The 25,111-nt window shown below is 33.7% G+C and overlaps 1 protein-coding gene across 8 annotated transcripts in view; it reads left to right on the top strand.

Moving 5' to 3' along the window:
* Positions 1-5,017: 5,017 nt before the first annotated feature.
* LOC138179306 (probable G-protein coupled receptor CG31760) overlaps positions 5,018-25,111 on the top strand; it is a 66,985-nt gene continuing 46,891 nt past the window's right edge. For 7 of the 8 annotated variants that reach the window (XR_011173007.1, XM_069111957.1, XM_069111960.1 and 4 more), the window contains exon 1: positions 5,018-5,294. The gene's annotated coding sequence lies outside the window, so the exon portion shown is untranslated. The remainder of the gene's footprint in view (positions 5,295-25,111) is intronic. The other variant, XM_069111959.1, reaches the window with a different exon arrangement.

Here is a 25,111-nt window from a genome sequence, read left to right as displayed (position 1 = left end):
TCGAAGTGATTATAGCGAAGTCGAATTTTGCTATTAGAGATCTCGCCGTGGAAACTCGAGGTAACAGCGAAATGCAAGCCAAGGACGAAACTACCGCCGACGAAAATTTGTTGAGATTCACAAATATCCAGCAGTTTCTCATCTACGATTCGATTAATGATTTCCTCTTTTCTCAGAACGATGTTCCGCTGGGCCGGCCGTAGGATTCAGGCCGAAGGAAAACGAGGTCACGCGATCCGATACGAATGCAATGTCGATAAAAATCTCTAAAGCAGAAAACGTGAATATTTTCCGCGATAGTTTTTTTCATATATACGATATTATCGAATCGTGGCGCGATCCACGCTTCCAATCGAAAAACATGATGTATTTAACACGTATGAGAATTATTAATCGACTTGCTAGCGCGATTCTTGTACGATTGCAATGAATATTAGTAGATTAGAGTAGAGTACATGCTATATATTACTCTGACAACAGTCATCGGAAAACTAAAGTCAGCCCCTCCGGACAATCGAAAGCCCCAAGCTTGATTGCTGCTTCTAGAGAGTTTTATATCAACGTCCATAGTATTTGAAAGATGATCGCCTGTAACAAAGACACGAGATTTAATAATGTAATTAAAAACAGTTGCAAATTAATGTACAGTGATAGAAATCGTTAAAGTACAGTAATCTTTCTTCTTTGAAACTGTTATAAAAAATAAATTACGTAAAAAGAATTTTGAAAATTTACCGTAAAGTGAAATTACGATGCATCGTAATTAACGAAATTAGCATAAAGATAAACCGTATATTGAGGACATTTTTTTATCACTGATAGATAATTAATTCGCTTCAATTTTTTTTTCTATTTTAATATCGATCGTTTGGATATTATGTATCGATCTTTTTTTCACTATGAGTATCTTAGGTGTTAGAAATTTAAGCTGGAATATCTCCTTTGTGTATTTCCTCTCAGTAAAAGTAACGCCAAACGTTTAACTGTTATCAGAGAATGTTACTATACGCGTTATTGGAAAGTTTTCAAGGCACAAGGATGAAAAAGTTAACAAGAATCTTGCAATTAATCGGAAGTTACCTACCGATCGTTTAACGATTTATCGGAAGTGGAGTTTGTAGGAAAGTTTCTTAGTCGATTTATGAGATACGATGTAGGAAGAAAGTCAGTCAAACATTTCCACAAATTGGACGATCGGGACAGTACTTTCCAACGTTTCATGCAGCGTTGACGAAATTAAAAATAGAAATGTATATGTACTAACAGTTTCAATTTATAACGAACATAAAATTGGTGACAGAGGTTCAACCCTTTAGCCTAATCGAATCCTCGTTTAATTAGAAATTTCCCTAATCACGAGAGTGAATGTTCACAAAGGCAACTCTATTTCAAATAGATCGATTTTAATTCTTCCAAACGTAAATATCACGTTACTTATTTGCAGTATAAATAAAACTACACATAAAAAGATACGGGATTCTTAAATAAAGAAATTATTATATTTGAAAAACTAAGGATCCGAGTCATCAGTTAACTCGATTAACAGATAACAATAGATGATTATAAACAAAGCTGAACGCGTTAATTTGATATACTTAAACCCGTGAGTCGTTAAGTATCTCTTGTGAGTGCAAAATTGTGTATAATTTTTTTTTCGAAAATCCATACGTCGTGTCAAACACTTGTTCGATTCATCGATACTGAAAACCGATTATTAACACACCATATCTCGTTGTTTATGATTTTTTAATCACGCGTGATCTTTACTCTATTTTGTTATCGCGCTTAACGAAGTCCGTTTATTTGAAAATCGACTTATTTGTACGCAAATGCTCGCAATTCAAGCGTTACACAGTGGTAGACAGATGGAAGAAAAAAATCAATTTCTTTCACTCACCTCAAGTAATACGATAATACGAAAAATCCTTCGAATTTCGATAAAAGGATACGAACTCTGAAGAAGCTCGATCAAAGAGCGAAATGTCGCGGAGACAGATATCCGTCGATAGCATGTACGATGTGTCACGAGTATGCGCACATAAATAAACGATGGCCAATGCCCGAAAGCTGATCATGACTTAATTCGCTATATCACCATTTGCACTATTCTAGAGCAAGTGCAGCGAATACAATGCCGTGGCCAGCTTCGAATTTCGTACTATAGACACATTATACCCTACATACTATTTCAGATGCAACAAGCGTTGCGAGACCGTGCTAGACATGCGGCTGAAACCAAACACACTCCACCCCTTTCTAATTGCATTTATCGGTTCTATCTATACGGGTTGTAATTCATCGTTTAATAAATTGAATTTTTAGATGTATCGAATATCGTCAATTTAACGTAATGGAACGGTTTCGTCGCTTTAATTAATAAACTTATAATGTCTACGCGTTTGTTGGGAAAGCCGCGAAAATCGATACAACACGTTAAACACGCAGAGACATGAAATGATTCTCAAGTATGGCACTGGTCATAAAATTGAACAACTAAAAGAGTTCTATTTCATTCGTCGAACGCCGTGAACACATAAAGTAAACATGTCTGTTTTATCATCAAAATCGATTACACAATGTTAATTTCATGACATTAATTGGATGAATATCTTGTGATGTTAACCCGGTCGATTCATAATTATCTCAGCATAAGTGTGCAATGTTTCGAACAAAAATTAATTGCGTTTCATTAGTTTAATGTACCGTGTATGAAAGAATCGCCGCGGTGTACGGTTATCTATTTTAGGAAAGCGATGCAAGATATTATTTTTATGTATATAATGTATTTATGTTAGTATATGTTGTAAAACTTGCTTCACACGTAAGATCGGTAAAAAGTACTGTATTACCATAATTACTAGGCCCTTATATTTCTCCGAGATAACGAAAAGCATCATTAAGTATTTCCTTCACTTCTTAAGAACAGCTTCTCATTGAAATGCTGAAGTACCGCTACGAGTACTGGGTACTTGTTTCTAAGAACGAGTCACACAGTGCAATATTGGCCGTTTCAACGGTCTAGTCGATTCAAAGGCGCACCTATTTTAAGGTTTAATTGGCCGAAATAAAATTGTTTGGTACAATAAATTTACTGCCGATTTACGTTCAACTTCGGCTTTGCTATACTATTGTATGTTTCGGAAAATGGCATTCGTTTTAGAGCGAACGAAGCGTGATAATTCTATTCTCATGTAGACTGAAAAATAGGCCATTTTAGAAAGAAATTAAAATATTTTGAGATAGTGCAGAAATAGAACTGTATAAATTTTATATACAGGTCTATTTATTATTCGCATAAATTCTAGGTATCTTGGAATTTTCTACTGTACTTGTAACAAAAAGGGAGCCAATATAAGATATAAATATTGATGGATCAGTAGAAACCAATTGTAGAATTTCATTTTCTACCAAGTCATTTATAGAGCCACCTAATTCCATTCGTTAAATAACTAATTTTTCGATACAACGGACTACTGACGTACTTTGGTAGAGAAATGTCAATAATTCCTTGAACCATGAGTATTTATTTATATATATATTTATATAAAGTTTTCATATATCTTGCAAATTATTCAATTTACTGCGCAATTAAGTATGCAATTAGAATTTTATAAATTCTACAAGAATCCTCCGACTGCCAAGGACCTATCCAGACATAGTTAAACGTTAAATTAGTGTTCATTATGGTAACTTATTTTATCATTCATGGTTATCAGATGCTACATCTATTAATTTCTTATTTATCAGATCGCACCGAAGAGGAAGTTTAAAGAGAAGACAAAAGATTTCTTATATAATTAGAATAAAAAATTATGCACGATATGAGAAATAAGAGGAAAATAATAATCGTCATCATCATACGTACCAACTTTATAATTCCACAAAGGGATTAGTACCTGTTTAACTTACATCCTACTGTAGATTTCTTTATGTTAAAAAAAATGTTAAAAAAAGAAAAAGAAAGGAGAATGAAACTATGAATGTTAAAGAAAGAAGAAGAAAGAAGAATGAAACTACGAACCAAGATTAAAAGATTGGATTAAAGATAAGGTTCAAAACATCAGTTATTGGTTAAAAAATGAACTTATCAAAGTTTGAACGTGCTTTGTATAAAATCATAATCCATTTCCGAATATTGTCCTTTACTCGGAGATTAAATTTTGTCAGCGGTGTTGGTTATATAATGCGATTTCCGTTATTTCTAATTAGTTTTCATATATCTTGCAAACTATTTAATTTACTGCGCAATTAACTGTGCAATTAGAATTCTATAAATCCTACAAGAATCTTCCGACTGTCAAGGACCAATCCAGACATAGTTAAACATTAAATTAGAGTTCAATCTGCAAGGATATCATGCGTTTATAAAATTAGGAGTGGACTAATTAATGATACGATACTAGTGCAAGATAAACTTAACATAAGATACACCAATTAGTGGATAAGCCATACTAGTTTGCATAAAATGGAATGTAAATATTTCAGCGTGAGAAATATCGAGAAATTGCAAAATAATCATCAGTTCTGTTATATATAAATGAATTTTAATTCATACCATATATATATACTCAACTGAACTAGAATAGATTAGAACGCAACTGAAAGCTGTTCTTTTAATTCAAGCGTAAAACCATTAACGAATAGTTTTTCGAAATGACTATCTATAAACAACGACGTTTATTTCGAATAATAAAAACGAACACAGAATCGACCTTCATATAGAAGAAACGAAAAAATTCTGCAATTCACCGCCGTATTGAGGGGCAACGTTTTATCATAGAACGATAGAGCTTTTCAAATCGTTTCAACGTTTTCATCTAATTGCAATCAAACAAGAAATGTGCTAGTTGCTCCAAACCACCCTATAGAGAGGCGATGGGCCACGTAGCTAGGAGATCCGTGGTTATGGGCGGCGTGGCGAGGCGAAGAGAAGCGACGCAGCCCGTACCCGTGGTGAATTTCCTCGAGTGGAGGCAAAGTTTGATTTTGCGGAGGGCGCACGCCCCGCTTCCAGCTGCACAACCGACTGGCCTTTAAGCAGTCACGAACGAACCCTCGTTCGTTGCAGCCGTAGAAAACCTCTTCGTTTCTGCGCGACTTCCGCCTTTTTCTTCACTCTCGTCAGTGAAAACGAATAGCCCCGAATCTCGAGATCGCTATCCATAAATATCAGTTACGTGTGTGATATTCTCGATATTAACAGTGTGACTGTGATCCATTTTCTGTTTGGGTTTCTCTAACGTTCTATCGCTGCAAGAGATGCTGCTGGAAATAGAGGGCAAGGGCTACTTCTCGTAAGTCTATTCCTATGCTACGACGCTCGTCGAAAGATGATAAGCTTAGCCAGTTTAGATGGATCTTGCTTCGATTCGATCCTCGCCGCGATTAATCCATTAAGAATTTCGATAGTAGCGAAATTTGTCTTCGCTGGATGCAGGCGAGCTTATTGAATTAGCTCGGCAGGACGGAGATTGGGATACCAGGATCGTGAATTAGGATGCGAATACACGGAATACCCTGACAGATAGACGCTGTAAATTAGTGTTGGAGAAATCCTCGCTAATTCGGACCGTTTGCTCGAACGATATTTACCTACTCGCTCCTTTCCTTCTTCTTCTTTCCTTTTTTTTTTCTTTTTTTTAAGATCACGGATTTCTACCTTTCAATATTCGCGTGAGGGGAATAACTTTAGATCTAGTGATACGTACATTTATCGTACATGTATATTTGTAATTTTGATGTACTTGTAATTGCTAGAAATTTGTATTTGCGTAGAACATTCTACTTGTACGTCCTTCCGTACGACACTCGAGATTTTGTCAAGATCAAAATATATTCTTCGCGTTGAAAGGAAGAAGAGGCTTTTATGTGGTTGAATGGACGAACATATTTCGTAAGCGAAAGACAACATTTATCGACATTTAACGATAAACGAGCGATTGTGTCAGCTATTAATCGTGTTGCTAAGCGCGTATCTTATTGTCGATGCAACATGTTTTCTGCTTTAAATTGCATATTGATCATTATAAAATATCCGCGTACACGCGTCGCACAAGATCATTACTTTCTGATTCTGCGTGATGTGATTGAATACCAAAAATAGGTGAATACATATTTTCTAATTATAGCGATAATTAAGAAAACCTCAACGACAAGGCGTAAAATATGAAATGATATTATTACAGATTATGTGAAATGAAACGTTTGTCTCTGGCAGTGTATCGTTTTCATGTATATAGAACATATATAACAATTTTATGTATTTTAGGGTGAAATGGAGAAATTCTGTTAATTCCTGTAATTAAAATTGAATATGTTCATTCTTATTCATTGAACGCATTATTATTTCAATGCTTAATTTTAATATTTAAATTTTAATATTTAAATAACATTTATACACCGAGAAACCATGTTACACAGAGAAAGCTGTATTATAGAAATTTACTATATTTCCAGCAATACAAACAAATAATTTCTAAGCTTAGAAATAAACATACTTAATTACTTTGATGAATAATATTTCATGGTTTTATGAAATATTAAATATAGTTTTTTAACATTCAATTTGCTGTTATTTACTTGAAGATAGATTTTATCTGATCGAACATTGGCTTGATTTTAATTGGCCTGAAATCGTTTCTGTTATATTATTATAAGGTCATGGCCATTGTCATTATATAAATAAACATGATACCTACAACCCTTAGATACAATGATACGCAAACGATACATTATAGTCTTAATAAGTTTTAACGTTAGTATGCAAACAAGAATATAGGCCGTCTAAATTAAAACATTCACAGTGATTAGATTCCTTTGTTTTTACACGAATTGAATTAATTCTTCACAAAGATTTATGCAAATATAATTTTCATCCCCTCTGTTGGAAATCTCCGCCTCGAACATGAATTGCAAACAATTTTTTCATAAGAAATACATGAAGATATTATACTGAAAAGACATCTGACAAAGTAGATTTTCAAATGCATTGTACATAAAATACATAGAGTGAAAATTTAATAAGGATCTTATGAATTTGCGTTGAATGTGTATATGTTTGATGTTTAAATAACATGTGCCACAAATATCTTCTCAAACGAGATTTTTATTAAGAAGATATAATATCGTTTACACAGTTCAGTGAATAAGTTAAAATTTTGTGTTAATTAACATATGTAAAACCAAACTATTGCTCACTTACCTTCAAACGTTAATTTGTTTCTTTTCTCATGGATTTCTAATTCACAAAAATTATTTCATATACTCAGTGGTTTATACAAATTATTTCGTACATGAAAATATGTACTGTTGGATATTGTCAAAATTTTCTAACTGAAACAAAAAGATCAAAATCTCTAAACTAGAAATTTGAAAGTAAATAAAATATTTTAAATTAGTTACACGGTGTTTAGAATCTTATAAAAACGATCACTAGTAACAGTGACTTGCATTATCAAAGATCTATTAATCACAATTAAAATACGTCCAATGAAATAAATGCTTTTTGGACAAAAATACTAGTAGCTTTTCGTCAGGCGCTCTGCTTGATTGATCTACTATGATTTTCATATATTCGAGCTAATTGGTGGTTTGTTCATAAGTGGTAATTTTTTCTATTTTTTCCTGTTATACGTATACTTCTCATTAATAATATTTAAAATAGATATATATTTCAAACGAAGATATTAGTCATCGATATTTATGTGACATTCGTAAACCATAGCTACCTTTAGATGTAAATATAATATTTATAATTTATATCGTGCTGTCACACGTGCAACAATTAACCATAATCGGTTACTGTTTAATATAAAATGACATCATCCGAAGACTTGTAAGTTTTCTGCAAATTTGTGAGTTCCGTATATTTCAAATAAACCATTTGAATAATCCATTAAATTAAAATTATTCTGCATAATTTCGTAAACGAAGGCAAACTAGATTTTGCATAATTCGACGTTCAGTTAATGTTGCGAAATGTAATTAAACAAATACGCGTAAAATGTAAAAAATTTGGACAAATGAAAGTAGATATTCCACAGTTTATTGTTATTATTATGAACGTTCACGTTCTCGAAAAATGTGGCAGCTTTAAATACGAAGTGTATACCTACGTACGTATGTGCAATTATTAACATAAAGATGAATATACAATTATTATAAATAAGATATACCTGTATATGTCTTATTTTTCGCGTGTTACATAAAAAAATAATATCACCAATTAGAAACAAATTTTGTTAATGATTGTTTCAATGACATTGATATTGTTTATCTTAAAATTATGGTACCTGTATTTTTTGTTAAAAACCCTACCGTAACATTGTGATAACGCATTATAATAATGCGAAGAATACGTTACACAGAGGCTAACTAAGCGTAGATAGTGTAGCTAGTGGAAACTATCTACGTGTCAAGTCTAAGAATCATTATTAATAAATTATCATTGGATCTGCTAAAACTGTAGCGAACAGCTGCTATCGCAGTTGCGAGTTTTAAATGTCTGTTTGTATAAAAAGAAATTTGAAGTTTATTCAGAAGTTATTTAGAAGAGTGAGAAATTACCGTATAAGAAGTTTAAAAACCAACCAATTCCAACTGAACTTCATTTACCTAAGGATTAAGTTCGGCTTTAATGCAACAAAGAGACTAATCCGTGTAATTGTAGAACGACTAGACGACGAAAAAGCTCGATGAAATCCTGTTTAGTAGTTCAGTGCTTTTAAATATCATATATTTGCACATCGCAGGTTCTACTTTTGACGTTGGCGATTCTTGAATTTCTGGTTCAATAGAACGTCTAAAATGTATGTTTCTTTGACGTAATAAATACATATAAAATTGCTGCAGTTACGTTACAAAAATTTCAATCATCAAACCAATGCAATAAACATTTTAATTAGAAACTTAAGCCAACGATATACATAAAGGGATCTTCATTTCCCTTAGCTTTGTAATTATTTAACGTCTTGTGCAACGTTTATGTACGTGGAGGGGAAATGATAGTCTGAAAGTTAAATCTTTACTTTTAAATCTAAAAACAAATTAAAATATACTTTATCGATCGGAATTTAATTTCAAGGGAATATTTTGCCGAAAGGTAATTAAAGATTTTATTTTTTATTTCAATGATTTTAATCGCTTCGGTTACAATGTTTATCCATCTTTATCCGCCTACATTGTAAGATTTCGGTAACGCTGTTTAAGTAAAACGAGATTTTCATTGCATAATGCCTCAACTGCTTTATTGTTTTCTGGTAGCCGAGCTATTTCCAGCTTTCCCCCTTTTGTTGCTTTATTGGCTGCCAGCCACGAGCAGTTTTTGACACTTCACAGCAGGCTGATCTTGTCTGTTATACAAAAGGAACTTAAAGAAATTAGAATGAAACACCATAAAGATCAATCGTCTATAAGAAGATTATACATGATTGATGTCAAATTGCCAATGATATTCCGATCAATAAACGTCGATATCTTTTAACGTGTCGTTCTAACAAATTATTTTAAGCGAATCTTAGCTCGCACGAAATCGAATGGATGTTTAACATTTCAATGAACTGAACTGAAATCTAATTGTACACATTATTGTAATTTCATATTTTGCCGATTGTCGAGCCTATCAAACAAATATCTAACTGAATAATCTAGAAAACTGACAGCTATCGCGATAGACATTGGACGTTACGGCTATTCCACGCTAATCTCTAATTAAGGAAATCAAAAAACATTTTTATGATTTTTTAATAGTCTGGAACATTGCTGAGACTAAAATTGCTTGCTTCAAATGAAATAAACCTCGATTACGTTCGATTTTCGGAAGACGTAGATTGAAAAGATAGACATTACTAAAACAAAAACAAAAAAAGACGGTTTTTGTATTATACTTTTCTACCTGTTATCATTAAACGGCGGATTTCTACGCAAATTCTTCTGCTTTTTTTCGCGAATATAATTAAAGAAGCATAAGTTCGATAGAAAATTGTTTCAAGTATTATAGGAAGCACTATACTTCATATATTTCATACATTTTGTTCATACCATCTGCATCCTGTGCATTTTAGAGTTTCCTATAAACGCGTAAAAATCCACCATGACCATCATGGTCTGATTATCTTATATGCGAAATGTAGTTTTAGTTTCAAAGTACGTGGTGCATAACTGAGAAAGCGTGTTTAATAAAATTACAAGTGTATAATGTTCAACAAAAAAAAGTGTACTATCGGGCAAAAGATGTAGGACAATATTGGAACAATAAGAGTCCTCTGCACTTTTTTTCTTTTCCTTGCTCCTTTTGCAGCGTAACCTTAGGGGAAGATGATGAAGGGAATTAAAAAAAGGCTTACTCGCTTCTTCTATGCAGCCCTTGATTCTAAACAGGCCGATATCCATCGAGGGTCGTTCTATCCGGTCTATCGATTTTTCCTGAAATCCGTTGTTGACCTTAATAGCTGCCTGTCGTTGCTATCTCAATCCAGCTTGCCTTCGAACGACCAAGATCTCCTTAAACATATCAGCCACGAAAATTGTTCGTAAGTATAAAGTAGCTCCATTCATCGTTCTCTAAGAGATACTAAACATATTCAAACAGTATACATACTATACACATGTGAGTGTTTCGAAGCGTGCAAATATTGAATAGAATTTTTTTCTTTTTCTTTTAATTTCTTTCTCTGTTGCATCCACCGATCAATTTCAGTCATTGGAAATCATGTGAATCGACGTAAGATCACAGTTAAATATGATAACATCATGTTAGATTAAAAGAAAAATTCGAAGGTGTTTCGAGAATTTCAATACACTTGAGCACGAATTCGCAATTTGAGTCACTTCTTTAGGACTTTCGTTGATCATTACTGATGGTACATCCTACGTTGATATTCTGGACAAGATACAACCACGCGTTCAATCGAGTTTATTTCGTTTCATCTGTTATGCAATGGCTGGTCGTCGTTTTTAAGTAGGTAAGCATGCGTACAATTTTTAGATGATCCGCAATCTTGTTAATGCTACCGGATATTTTCTGTCAAACGACAATGGACTGGTTTCGTAAATATCGTTTCTCATACGGTGGAAATTTGTACGTATGTTGTACGTGAAACTTTCCAAGCTTGTCCCAATGTTCTATGTATAAATCAATTTGTCTGCTCTTTAAGAAAATCTGCAGCATTGCGCGATAATATTTCTAAGTTTAAAATAGGATAGTCGGAAATAAATAAAAGACCTACCTCTTTGAACATCTCCAAGTGTCGAAGCGCTGTGGCCGATTTACGTTTTCGGTGCTTCCTCAAGTTTCTAAGATTAAAAATTCCCTCACATTTGGTTAAGCATTGGGTGGAAAATGATCTGAAGAAGTTAAGTATTTTTTTCTACGTCAGCTATCCCGAGGGTAGAGGGTATAAATACATTTTTAAAGGACTCGTACTCAAGATAAATTTATGCCAAAGTAAAAGGCAAGTTCGTTGAGCCAGCTCGAATCAAAAGACGCAGTTTTCACGTCCCACGCTATAGGACTTCTATATCCTTTGGTAAATCCCTTGAATGATTCAACTTGAAACAAACAATTCACATGTACCGTAAATGGTTGCAGAGATATGCGACGACATTATCTTGCTATTTTTGTATTAAGGAAAGAATACAATTCTTCAAAAATATATCTGTATATCATATACACATACATACATACATATGAAATATACAACGTCTCACGATTATATTCTTATCGAGTTTAAACGAATTTGGTAATGTTGAATCGTTTCAAATTTATTCAAATTCTATGCGGATAATTACGACAGATACGTCACGAAGTTTCACGTATAAGATGACACACATAATATGTATATTCTTACAAGTTTTTTATAGCAAATGCTCAAGTACTTCGATCAATCATTCTACAATAGGACTCACAGATATTTATAAATATTAACGCAGAATTATTAGCAATCAATGCGTTGAAGCATTCATATCTGGATATTTAGAAGCATATAACAGCATATTCAAATATTTATTTTCAGCTTAACTTCGTATTCCAGTTCATATCGTGTAAATTACGAAACTAACTGCTGTAAATAGTATTCATAGAATTTACGCAGAAATCATTTTATTATCCCGTGCTTGTAGACGGCTTAATCACGTTGGGGATAGAAGGTTTAAACTGAAACAGTAGTTAAAATCCAGACATCCGTCTCGCGTAGACGATACTAGATAAAGCTTCTCATAATTCATTGGTATGATGAGTACCGGTACTTATCTAGAATAGGCAGTGTAACGCAAAAACATCTGACTCAGTAAGTCATGTCCAAAGCTTCAGTTTCTGCTGATTCCCCCAAAACCATAAAATCCTCTGGGCAAGGCCCCTGAGTCGGTCTGCGATTAGATTTCAGAATATCTCTCGAAACGTCTCACTGTGCTACGCTTCTTTGATCAGCTGATAATCAGACAGTTGATAATCGCGGACATGTTAATCCTATTGATGAAGTGGATCGCGAAAAAATGAATCTTTCTTTTTGTATTCTTCCTTGATCTGAGACTGCGTAACAACGAACTCAGAATTCATAATTCAGTGCTATAGTCAGTTAAAGATAGGCGTCTTTATTTTTACTTGTCGCAGGCAAATCGCTCGAAATACCTGGTCGTAGATGAAAAGCGGATCTCGTACGATTATTTCGAAAGGAGAAGATGCCGGGCTGAGAAACTACGTTCTTCGAAACGACGTGCAAATGCGTGGCTCATGCACCCTCACAAGGTTCTTCTCTGTATTTAATGGTAGCATCAGGGAATTTTGTATTTTTTGTTACGACCGAGAAATGAAACCTTCGCTTCAGATGTATATCGTACTCAGAAAAATTAAAGGAAGCGATACCAGTGAAACGTTATTATGTCCCACGGCCATCGCACTGCCTGAGGGTTTCCGACATTCACAATAACAAGAAATATCGTTTTGCCAAAAGAATAAGTTTTATTGAACTGGGAAGTTATCATCAACGCTGCGAATATAGCCAGGGGAACTAAAAAGCCTTTTTGTGCCCGATGTAAAGGTGCCTTTTCTATCCATTCTTATCTTCAATGGCTAACCCCATGTTAGTAGTCGAAAGTACTATGGCATCGTATGATAATCTCGTTTTCACATAAAACCATCCATTGTTTTAGTTTTCATATAACACCTTCCAATTGAATCGTAAAAAAAATTATTTTTTAACGCGAAAACGTTAGATCACACGTGACGTAAAATTTATCTTATCGTATTGTCATATTCACTGTTTCTGAAACGTTGACACGTCCAATTGCTATCTTACACGCTATATTATTTTTTAGCAAGAAGGAACATTGGAAATGTCAATATCTACCATCAGTAGCGTGAAAAGCGATATCGTGAAATATTCTAATAAGAAAATCAAGGAAATTTTCGAACGAAGACAGGATGGTATTGTCACGAAAATGGAAATAATTTGGAAAGGGACAATGATTATGTTTTCTTAACAATTTCAACTCAAAAATGATAATATCTAAAAACTTGAAACGCGACTATGATAATAATAATGGTGCAATAACGCCATAGAATTTCCATCTGGAGTATCGAAATTATAAACTACGCATAATTAAACAACAGTTTTGTGCCTCTAACATTTTTTATTAAGAAAATTGTAACTATAACAATGTAAACTGTAATATTCCTTACTTTAAGGAATTTATCTCTTTAAATTTTGAAGTTTAATATTGATAAATATGCCAAAAATATATTCTTTCATATGAGAAAAGTATTTATTACATGCATTTTGATCTACAATGTTGATTCTACAAATTATAATAAAAATTCCTCACAAGAAAAAATTACAGATAGTTTCTTCGCGATAAATGGTAAATAAAGAAAAGATAAAAGCAGAATTTCAGATTGTACAATTGTCACTATTAAATATTAAGACTGAACATTTCTTCCTGAATTTATACAACACGCATCCATTAATTGATTATGTGTATCTTAATTAATAACATATATATTTATCAAATGATAAGAGAAGTGACACTAATGTGCTTATTTGATATTATCAGTTAAGAAGACGAAGTAACGTGTGATTCCAAAATTTCGAATGGTATTATACAATTACTATACATCTAAAATATGTAGATTAGTTTACAAGCTTTTCGAATTTACTTTCTACGTTAGTTGATCACTGTTATCACTGTTTTCGAATTCTCCACTAAAGACCTAAAACAAACTAGCAATTTTAATTAATGCAATATATGGGCAAAGAGATATATACCTATATACATATATGCGAATATTATTTCTGAGAAAATATTACTCCTATTCATTTTTTCTTCCTCGTGAAACACTGTTACTCATATTTTTATGTCAGGCGCAATTAAAAGTTGTTCTTTGATTTCAGTTGATTATTAATTAATTAATTAATCCATCTTCTTTCATGATAAATTTTTGCCGCTTATTTGTGGTAGATAGAATCGTATCATCTTGATGGATATAGTTATCCCAATCGCATTTTGAAATTAATGCCACCGTGCTATCATTTCAATCATCTATAAATTCTCGGATCAATTGCCTCTGTCACGAAAATAATAGAGAATGAGAGTAAATGAAATAACAATTACTATTAATTTAGATTAAATCAATTTACTCGTATTATATGACAATTATCGTCACACTCGTTTCGAGTTATTAAGAATTATTTTCTTCCTCGTGTTAACATCCTCGTAGGCTAGTTTATGATATTAAAAAAGAAAGAGAGACTATTTTTGAATCAGAATATCAGTTAAACTTGACTATCGCTACATTAAGCCCGGATATCATTTCTGCTATTATATACAGCTTGTCTGGAAATTTAACGGGATTGTCAATATACGTATTGCTGTCGATATATTATCACAAACATTCATCGTATTTTTAAAAAACGTTCATATTTTATTCAGAATATGTTTGTCCGGCATCGATACAGTGTTGGACGTATAAACGTTAAACGAACTAATAGATAAATTTTTGACGATCTGTTTTTGAAATTGTCCGGGATATTCCTGTCGCGGCTACTGCGCTCGTAATATTTTCCTAACGAGTCTTTTATTGCAATCACCTTTTTCATTTGGTTTTTAACGTCGCATTAACTTCCCAGTTGTTAGCGACGAAGTTCGTTCTGTTTTTGAATTCCTGGGAGTAGCAAGTAGTTATAGAGCGTGAAATCGGCTGAATATGTATCAGATGAATATGAAATGAGCAAGTCATTTGCCTTTTAGCCGAGAATTCACGTAGTGTTCAACCAAGTACGCCGCGCTACGATGAACAGGTTGCATTATCATCGAAACGAAGCCAGATTTATTAAGCAAGACGCTATGATTAGTATTGTATGAGCTTTACATGATGTACGTTCGAAGCTCATTAAATATTAATACTTGAATACTAAACTGAAAATATAAGTTTCAAGGCGACAGTAACGATTGGTAGGTAGCATTCACAGAGCAACTTGAAGAAAACGAAGTGCGTTATTTTTCAGACAGATTGAATGGGCTTATCCAAATTGGGCGTCGCATCTTCAAATTGAAATAAAACACAAATTATTTGATATCTTTGTTTCAACATAATACCTTTGTTTTAACGTAAGATTTATTTCATGACATTAGTTGAAGAGTGGAAGTAACAAAGGCTGTAAGTGGCATTTTAAAAGAGAAAACCTTTTTCTTGAAAATAATTGTTTGTATGAAGATCAATATCAGTAAATATGGAACGAAATGTTAGTGTGATAATTCATACAGCTTTTAGCATTTCGTACGTGATATTATGTTACGCGATTAGCTTTTTAAATTATGCTGTAAATGTCATGTTCCAGCGAATCTGCTGCTTCGTGTTTGAACATGCACGTGGATAAATCTGCTCCAATTATTCTAACAAATAAGAAAATCTGTACTGGCACTTGCAGTCATTTTAAGGAATATATGTAACAAACTTAAATTCTCTCTTAGAATATAAAATTCTTTTTATTGTTAATTATCAGATATTTGAAATATTCAAATAATAGATATATAAATATATATAATAATAACAAATTTTTAAATAAGAATACATTATAATGAGAATATTGTAATAAAGTTATATAAAGTAGTATGGTACGTTTAATGAATACATTTTGTATAATAAATAACATTTTAGTAAACAAAGCATTGTTTTCTACAAAACGTACAGTTTTGACACTTACAGCCTTATTTACTTCCACTGTTCGATTATAAAACGCAATATCATTCAAGCACCTCCCTCGGCTTTTTTCCACGATCCCAAAAAGGTTTGACTCAATTTTCCGCTACATTTTCACATAACTGGGGTTCAATTTCATCAATGGCGGCAGTGACATTGTTTTTCAGCTCGTCAATCGCCTTTGGATCATTGGCGTAGGCTTTACTTTCAAAAATTACCACAGAAAAAATTCTAACGGTGTAGAATCGCATAATCTTGCTGGTCAATTGATGTTTCCTCTTCGTGAAATTAAGCGCCCATTGAATAACAATAAATTTAACAATAAAAGACAATAAATCAATTGAAGAAGATTGGTCATTCTGCAAAGTCAGCAAAGTTCAGTCAGGAGTCTCATTGTCAAACAAGTTTAATGAAAATCATTCACTCGTTGTTAGTCAAAAGTATCGATATTCAGATGTTCAAGAAGATTCTGGCATCTTAGACATAAATTTCAGTTTGCAAGCATGTAGTGCCACGATAACTGATAACTTTACTTCGTTAACCTTCGTCTTTCGAGCATACCTCGAGCTTTGCATAATGTACGATATCTAAGGTTGCTAGTTAGCGAAGTTCGAGTATACCTTATGACATCAGCGCTCTTTATCGCTATTAGTTGCTGTAACTGTTACGAATAAATATAATAAGTTACGTTATTTATTACTGCAATGCTTTCAGAATGCCGCGAACAGAATTAGTTAATTCACTTCGTTCTATCGACTATATTCTGAATTCGTTTATTTGAATTTATGTGTATACAGAAAAAAAAGCAATTGAATAAGAGTAGAATGTTTAATTTGTACATGTAATAGCCCTAATAATAGAAATAGGAGGTGATATTTCAGCTTATCAACGCTATTGTTTTGAGTAGTCGCAGTGACCAAGTAACGTTACCATTATATTGACCTAATTAAACATTGCACTTTGTACTAACGTTGGTGGATCTTGGTGGATATGTAATACCTTTACGAGCCAATGTATGCAAATTTTTGCCCTGTTTCGTTTAGTGTCTATCGTAGATAGTTATCCATCGCAAACAAAAATATCCTACGGAAGTAACTCCTACAATTTCGTTGGTTACAGAAAGCCAGGAAAATCGTACGACATATCACGATGTAATAGTAAAATTGCACGAACGAACGAATTTTATTCGAATATTATTACTGAATCTGATATCGATATAACGCAACGATCTCTTCGTACGAGACATGTTAAATTAACGAAGAGCGACTGGTTATTAAGTACTATTGTACTGAAGTGAGAAGATGGTTAACAGGATGGCACAGAAGCAGGAGAAGCACTCCCCTATCACGCTCATTGTCACGCGATACTATATAATCCTATTTGCAGTTTAGGAACTTTCGGTTAATATGCGTGCATGTATTTATGACTGTATTCGAAGTTATCAGAACAATCGATCGGAAGTTCTAGAGATCCTCTATATCTTGAGAAACTTTATAGAACAATAATCGCTCAAAGATAATCGATCAAATTGTCATGCCTTTACACACACCTAGCCAGCTTCGATAGAACAAAGATAACCGCGAGTCGATCGGATTTCAAGATAATCGCAAGTTTAATATTGGATAGATAATGTGGAAAGTTCACGTCTGAGGAACTGTGTATGTCTTTGGTAACGATTCAGTTGAATCGTCAAGTTTCAATAAAATGAATAATCCACAATAAAATTATATCGTTGTGCGATAATAATTAAAATAAATTGAAATATAATTGCGAATTATCTATACTAAAAGTTTCCTGATTACGATTTGCACTCCTACAGTAACTAAAGTGTGCATATGTATAGGATTGGATCTAATGAATTTTGAAAATGTGATTGGACTATTGGACATTGAATATTTAAGACCGACTTCGGACGAGCAGTTTGCGGCAAATCGCCTTAGGGACGGTAGGTTGGAAAAACGAGGAAATGCATATGTATGTCTTCTTCTTTTGTGACATAGAAGAATTTTACATCTCTGCTCTACCAGCGCTACCGACGTTAATCATGTCTTGTTAATCTCCTTACAACGACTATATTAATGGGTCCATTCCGTTAATTTTAAGTAAATAAATGAAAAATTAAATGAAAATTAAAAACTGAATTAAACTCGAGCGATATAATGTCGCATCCACGCTGCTATTCGCGAAAAGCTCGCGAACCATATTCGCTGACGGTGTGGACACTTTTGTGAATTGCGAGCAGGTTACTGCAAACACTCTTCTTCCTTCTTCCAAAAGAAAGACTATTCGAGAAAGATTTTCTTCTCTTCGAGCACTATCTATGCGTGTAAAGTCAGCAACAATTTTTTTCTTAAAATCTTCTCACGTCTACGATAATGACCATAAAAAATCTTATATAATTTCTTTGATGTTTACGATAATATGAATAATCAAATTTCTTTGGATGGTGTTTTCACCCCTAACACCGTTTCCCAGCAGGAAGAAGAAATTGCTTCGTTACAAGCACCACATGAACTACATTTGCGTAGCAAAGTGACCAATTTTTGGAATTTTCGAGTTGCCGAACTTCCCTTGTTAGTAGCGCTTGAAAATACTGGTTTTACGAATCCTGATTCATGGTCAAACGTGGCGCATACACGTATACGTACAAAGTTCGCTCCGAGCGAGGCGGGATTACGGTTGAATGTTAAACAGAATGGAAATGAGAAAAAATTATTGGTATGGAGGTGCTTCTGGTGAACGTAGCGTCGTAATTGGAGCGCTAGCAACTAGGTGCTTTTACAAGTATACCTCAGACTTGAAGAATTGCCGTTGAAAAATAGCTGTGACTTTCTCAACCTTACAGCCGCTGTTCATATGGACGCAGCACTGGTACTTTGAGCATTTTTATTATTTGCTGCTTGCTATTGTTTGCTAATGTTAGAGAGTGATAGATGGCCATTCTATGCAATACTGCAGAAGAAGTTTAATTATTGTTGATATTTACACATGCATGTAAGGGGAACCATTTAAATAGAATCACCTAAAATTGACCTGAATATTTTGTCTGATATTTATGAGTTTATAAGAAAATTGTTTATAGTAACAGTGTACGTTTGAAATTCAGTAATATTTGAGCAGATATACAGAAACTGGATTCTACCAAACAATAGACATTAAATTATATTAAATATGCAATTTTGCGCAATTATTCAATTCTTTTATTAAAAATGTAACAGAAATATACAACAGCAAGTAAATTCTCTGTATAATCTGACATTGTTATATATAAGGCATCTTTCTTGGCGATACCGACAATTTCTAATTTTAGCTTTGTGACTGCGGAATTTGTGAAAAATTTCGGTTTACACTTATATATTTATAGTGATCTGTTCGAAACAGCAAACAGAATAATAAAAGAAATTCCTTTGAAAACTTTTTTAAAAATATGTCAAGGTTAATTCTGTTCTTGCATACGATAAGAAATTACAGAGTAGTTAGAGTTAGATATAAACATCATCTCACTGCTACTAGATTCTTCTCTGTGGAATAAATTAAATATATGGCTTATCACGATAAGCCAACAACGTCGTAGAATATGAACATGATTGTAGTTCCAAATTCAACACAAAAAATTGTATAAAGTATTAAAACTTTGGAAAGTTATCAATAAAGTGTAACTGTAAATATCTTCGTTTAACTATATATTACGATGAAAATAAAATATTTGTCGGAGAAAGGTTGGAATTTAGAGTTAGGGGCGAGAAACGAATCTTCGTTTGGATACACAGTGTCGTTATGCAATAGAGAAGACATTGACTAGTGCAAATACGATTATTATAGGATTGGACAAGTAACCGTGGTAATTAGATACTTGAGAAACTAATGACAATGATCCTAGGTTCAATAACAAATCCGCGGTCAACGGGATGATGGATGGACATGCTCACAAAATCTAAGTCGGACTCTTCGTTAACACGTGGAATATCCACCGAGAGTACAGACGCTAAATAACTCGCTAATACGACCTCACGAGAGAATGACTTTCCGTCGCGATGATATTGCAGAGGAAAGTTATGATGGGGTGTGTCTAAGGACACGAGATCCTTGGATTCGTCGAGGATAGCCTTCGTTTAGAAGGTGAGGGAAATTGGCGTTGCTGCTAATTGGTCAATCTCCATATCGGTGGTTAGAAAAAGATGCTAGCCGCCCTCGAGGGAAAGTTGCTAGTGGGAGACGCCGTTCGTTGAAAAATAGGTCTCTCCTATCTTCCCGTAGCTGGGACAAAGATTGTTTGTCTGTCTGAAGGACTTTAGCCAACTAAATCTTAAGATTTATAATGGGCCCTCAGGCTAGCCGAACATGTACTGCGAAGACGCATCGACATCTGGCAATCATCTTACTCGAAGAATGGGGTCTGCGTGTGGCGAGCCACGGGACAGAAACCGTTGGAATGTTTACTGTTGCGTGCCGTCACAAATGTTTCTTTTAAGTAGAGCTATAGAATTACTCCATACCTTTGTTAGACAACGCGTCTATCCCGTGACCGCGGCTACGTTCGGCGACTGGTTGTCGCCTCGAGCCTAAGCTCTCGAACAAATACAATCGGATCGAATAACGACAATTGTTTAATTACGCCTATAATAGAATCTAGATTACGGTGTTAAGGGATTTTCCCGAAGTTCCAAAGGGAAGGCTCCGATGTCCTTTCATCTCTGACATATTAATAAAATTCTTATACCTGTCTTCTCATTCCAATCACAGAGTAAAATATACAAATATATGAAACATATATTTTTCTATAACTTTGAAAAATAAGTAAATGATAAGCCTGATAGACGAAATTTTATTTTTCGTTGGAAGAAATCAATTTAAAACATTTATAAAAATTCAACGGATTAAGACCAGAAGAAACAGTTTTACGCTAAATTATAGATAATATCTTTTTGAACAAGTTCCCACAAAATTTGTTTACTTTATACATTCCACTCACATTTGTTTACTGGATACAAGCAAACAATGTTTCGCTGGATGTGGAGTCGAATAATATTATAGTACTCAGGCATTTTATGTAATCAAAAAAATATGAATACAGAGTTACGATGCTGCTTAAGGTTCCCTATAAAAATCTTGATCCTTTGCCAAATATTTAGTTCAATAAATATTATTTATCTAAATTAGTTCTTTTTCCAAACTTCGCACGGCTTCCTGATTTGATTGTCAGTGACGAATTTATTATCTGAACAATCTACGTTTTATAGTAACTACTATGGAGTTAGTGCATCATTGATCAATCAACAATAATTTTCTGCTTATTAATTCACAGTTATATCAAGGAAGGGACGGTAAAAAATACAACCTATCAAGGTAAAGGTTTTCATGATTCATTACATACTCGTACATGCATACCAAGTGTCGTTGGTTCGTCCCGTTCTAATATCATCGTATACTAGCGGAAGTTGTACTTTACGTGAAGTGCCATGCGATGCGCATGATACTTTTTCTCAAGACACTTCACGTACAACCCTCGCTGTCACCCTTTTAGATTAGTGCGGTCTGAATGAACAACACTTGCTGCACATTGCCTTACACAAATTCGTGTGTAATCCACAATATAGCAAAGGGAGAATGATCGAAAAAATCTAAAAAGTAAATAAAATATTTACAGTTAGTATAATGTCTACCGTTCGAAGCTACATTTTCCGGAATAACGATTTAGAAAATTTATCTAACACTTATACAGCAATTCTCAAACATTCGTTTTGGCCACTGACTTTATCACTGATTTTTGTTATTTGGTTTGTTAATATTAACAATAAGACGAATGAAATTATACAATAGGTTTGGATATTCTTCGAAGATTGTCGCACTTGATCGAATACGACCAGACGATTCTACATTCCAAGCATACCGAAAGTCTTACGTTATTTTTAAAGATGGTAATATTACGTATACAGGGATGAAACAAAATGGTAGAAACATCTCTTATAAGCCGTACATGTATATAAGAGGCGTTTCCATTATCTTGTTCAACCGCTATAGAATCCAGTAATAAATAATTATTATATTACGCAGAATACCATTTCCTTTAAAATCACTGAAATTTTATTAAAATAACTACACGCAGTTTCTGGCTTATTGTGTGTGGATATTTTTGCTTTTTATTTCCAATAATTTGTACAATTTGTCCTAGGGGATATTCGGGGTAAATTTCTGTAGCAGGTTTCGAAGTCGTATCATGTAGATGCTTTCTCAGCAGAAAGCACTCGTGCAGAAAATATATACCAATGTTCTGTCATCGCGGAAGAAGGTCTTCTGGATGTTTCTTATGGAGTCTTCTGGATACATTAACTGTCTAAAGATCCTTGTCTGAGTTATTCCGATGATTCGGTAGATTTATATTTCCCTATTAGGTGAGTTATTTTCATTTCGCAGTACTTAGTTTACTTCTACTTACTTTACTTAGTCTTTGCTAGAGTTTAGCAATGTTTACCTTTTACAGGCGTGTCACAGAGCTCGACTCTACACGTCCAAATTAATTTGGTAATTATTTCATAAATTAAGAGCTTGTTTTTTTTATAATTAATTCAAAGTGTTTGCCAGTGAAACAGTATTAACTTTTCCTTTCGATCCGGATTTCGTCCATTTTTTTTACATATATTGTGTTTCCATGTTAAGCGTGTCTAGACTCATTACCAGATAGGTAATTCTCGTAACTTATGGCATCGTATCGTTGTTGAGTGATACTGAAGAAGAATACTTTTCCTTAGTTGGTGTTTAATTTTCCATTGATCTTGCCGTAATTCAATCTTTTGGGTATGCTGCTGCGATATAAGAAACTGAAGAAACTGTGTTAAGATCCTCGCACAAGGCTGACATGGGAACATGCTTCAAAATAAGAACTGTAGAGAATATGTGTAAAGAAATTGATGGGATTTATCATAATTAAAATCGAATTGCCAATATATAATAGAAACGTTAGCGACTCTATCCATTCAATAGTTTTAAATACCTAATATATATTCATTTAATGAACTCTTATTATGACTTTCTTATACCTTTATGCAAAATTTATATTAATATAGAAAAGAAATTATGCGTTTATCATAGAGTGCATCTATTCCGTAAGCATATGAATTTATACTTGCGTGTAAAGAAAATATTGTTACGAACAATTTACGCTGTGATAGAAGAACAATTTTCGGGCTTATGGCTAATGAAAAGACATATAATACATACGTACATATAAGACAATATTTTCACATATTGCTTATTCATGGCAATCACATTTTCTCTTAATCGATCTTACCTTCGATTTACGTTAAATCTGCATTAATTTTATAACAAATACATATTTGCTTTTCTGATCCAAGATTACCTGTCTTTAATCTACAGTTATCGCCATCGACACAATCGAACAAGGAAATTGCAGACGAAGTTGCAGGTACCTCGATGTAATTAAATAGATGAAAAGGTGTAAATCGTTGATAATTAATCAGTAATCATTTAATATCACGGAGGAACATGTCTTACTATGTTGTTGCTTATCAATAAAATTGCGTGATCGTGCTACGTTTCGTGTAATCGTAGTGTAATCAAGAAAAGTAATAGAAGCAGCATTATATAGTTTACTTGCACTCAATTTCTACCACCTACGGATCTTTTGCTCTCCGTCTCTTTCTCAAGAGCCGGCCGTTGTATATGACGAGCTTGCTTGCACACACACCACCTGCCGCGAATAAAAGCACGAAACGAGGCAGGAAAGCAACGTATAATATATAGTTTCAACATATACAGCAACGTATACAAAATGTTCGTAGAACAAACGGTAAGCAAGCGTAACTTTTACACGAAAAGAAAAGTATCTCATGAAATATAAGCAAAATGAAACGTCTAATAAGGAGTTACATGTAATAATAACCATAGTATACGCTTGCTTCTCCTGCTACAAGAGATACACAAGGTAGATATAAATCAATGCTATTCCATGCCGTAATCTTGTGAACATAATATTATTTCATTTAAAATGCGCAAGGTTACTTTACATTACACGATATTGCTTTCGGCCTGTAGCCTAATAATTTAAAGTAAAAGACGAATTCGATGTATTCTTTTTGGGAAATTGGAACACGTTATTTTCTTTGTTTATTTCAAAAATGGTATTTTTCTTCTTCTTGCTTTTAATAATAAGTACCGTAGTAATAGTAAGTAAGTTACCGTAAACTGAGAAAGCATTAGCAAGTTTTTGTAATATTTTGCCGTGCGCTACAAAAACCAAAATACTTATATTTACTTTATATACCTTACTGTGACATTACATCTTCTGTCGTTTTACTTTAATTGCCTTTAACTTATTCAAGTATGCAAAAACGGAAGATTTTTCTTTTTTACGACTTTTAATCTACGTTAATTGCCCGCAAGTTGTCTTGAAATTAGATTGTAAGTTATAGGATATAAGCATCCACATATAGCAGAATCTACGGTAGAATCACTCGAATCTCACGGGAAGAGTTTAAATCTTCGAGTTATGGAGATATTGGCTTATCGACGTTATCGAGCAAGAGAGATTCAACGAACGAAAATTCGTCTTATAGAGGCTGTATACATGGGTTAAGTTTCTCAGATCAGAGATATTCAAAGGTGTAGAGAGACGCGTAACAAATATAACGATAGAAATCATAAATACATGCTTTCGACTTGACTGACAAAAAACAATCAGTTTGTGTGGGAGTAGCAAGGGCACGAAGAAAGGCGATACATAGTTTAGCGTGCAAGAAAACAAGGCCACGGTACTTCGAGTTCTAGAGGCAGCGGTGATAAAACTAACTTATAGGGGTGAACTTCGATTTGCAGAGGTCGAGCTTCTCTGAATTCGAGTTACAGAGATAAAATGACGCTTCTAAACGTGGAGAGAATAATTCGAGTTAGAGGTAGTTTATA

Source organism: Bombus flavifrons, chromosome 4, assembly GCF_040668555.2.
Source record: "Bombus flavifrons isolate JBK064 chromosome 4, iyBomFlav1_principal, whole genome shotgun sequence".
Classification (NCBI taxonomy): Eukaryota; Metazoa; Arthropoda; class Insecta; order Hymenoptera; family Apidae; genus Bombus; species Bombus flavifrons.
Note: the sequence above shows the minus strand (reverse complement) of the source record. Positions and strands in the feature narration are given on the sequence as shown.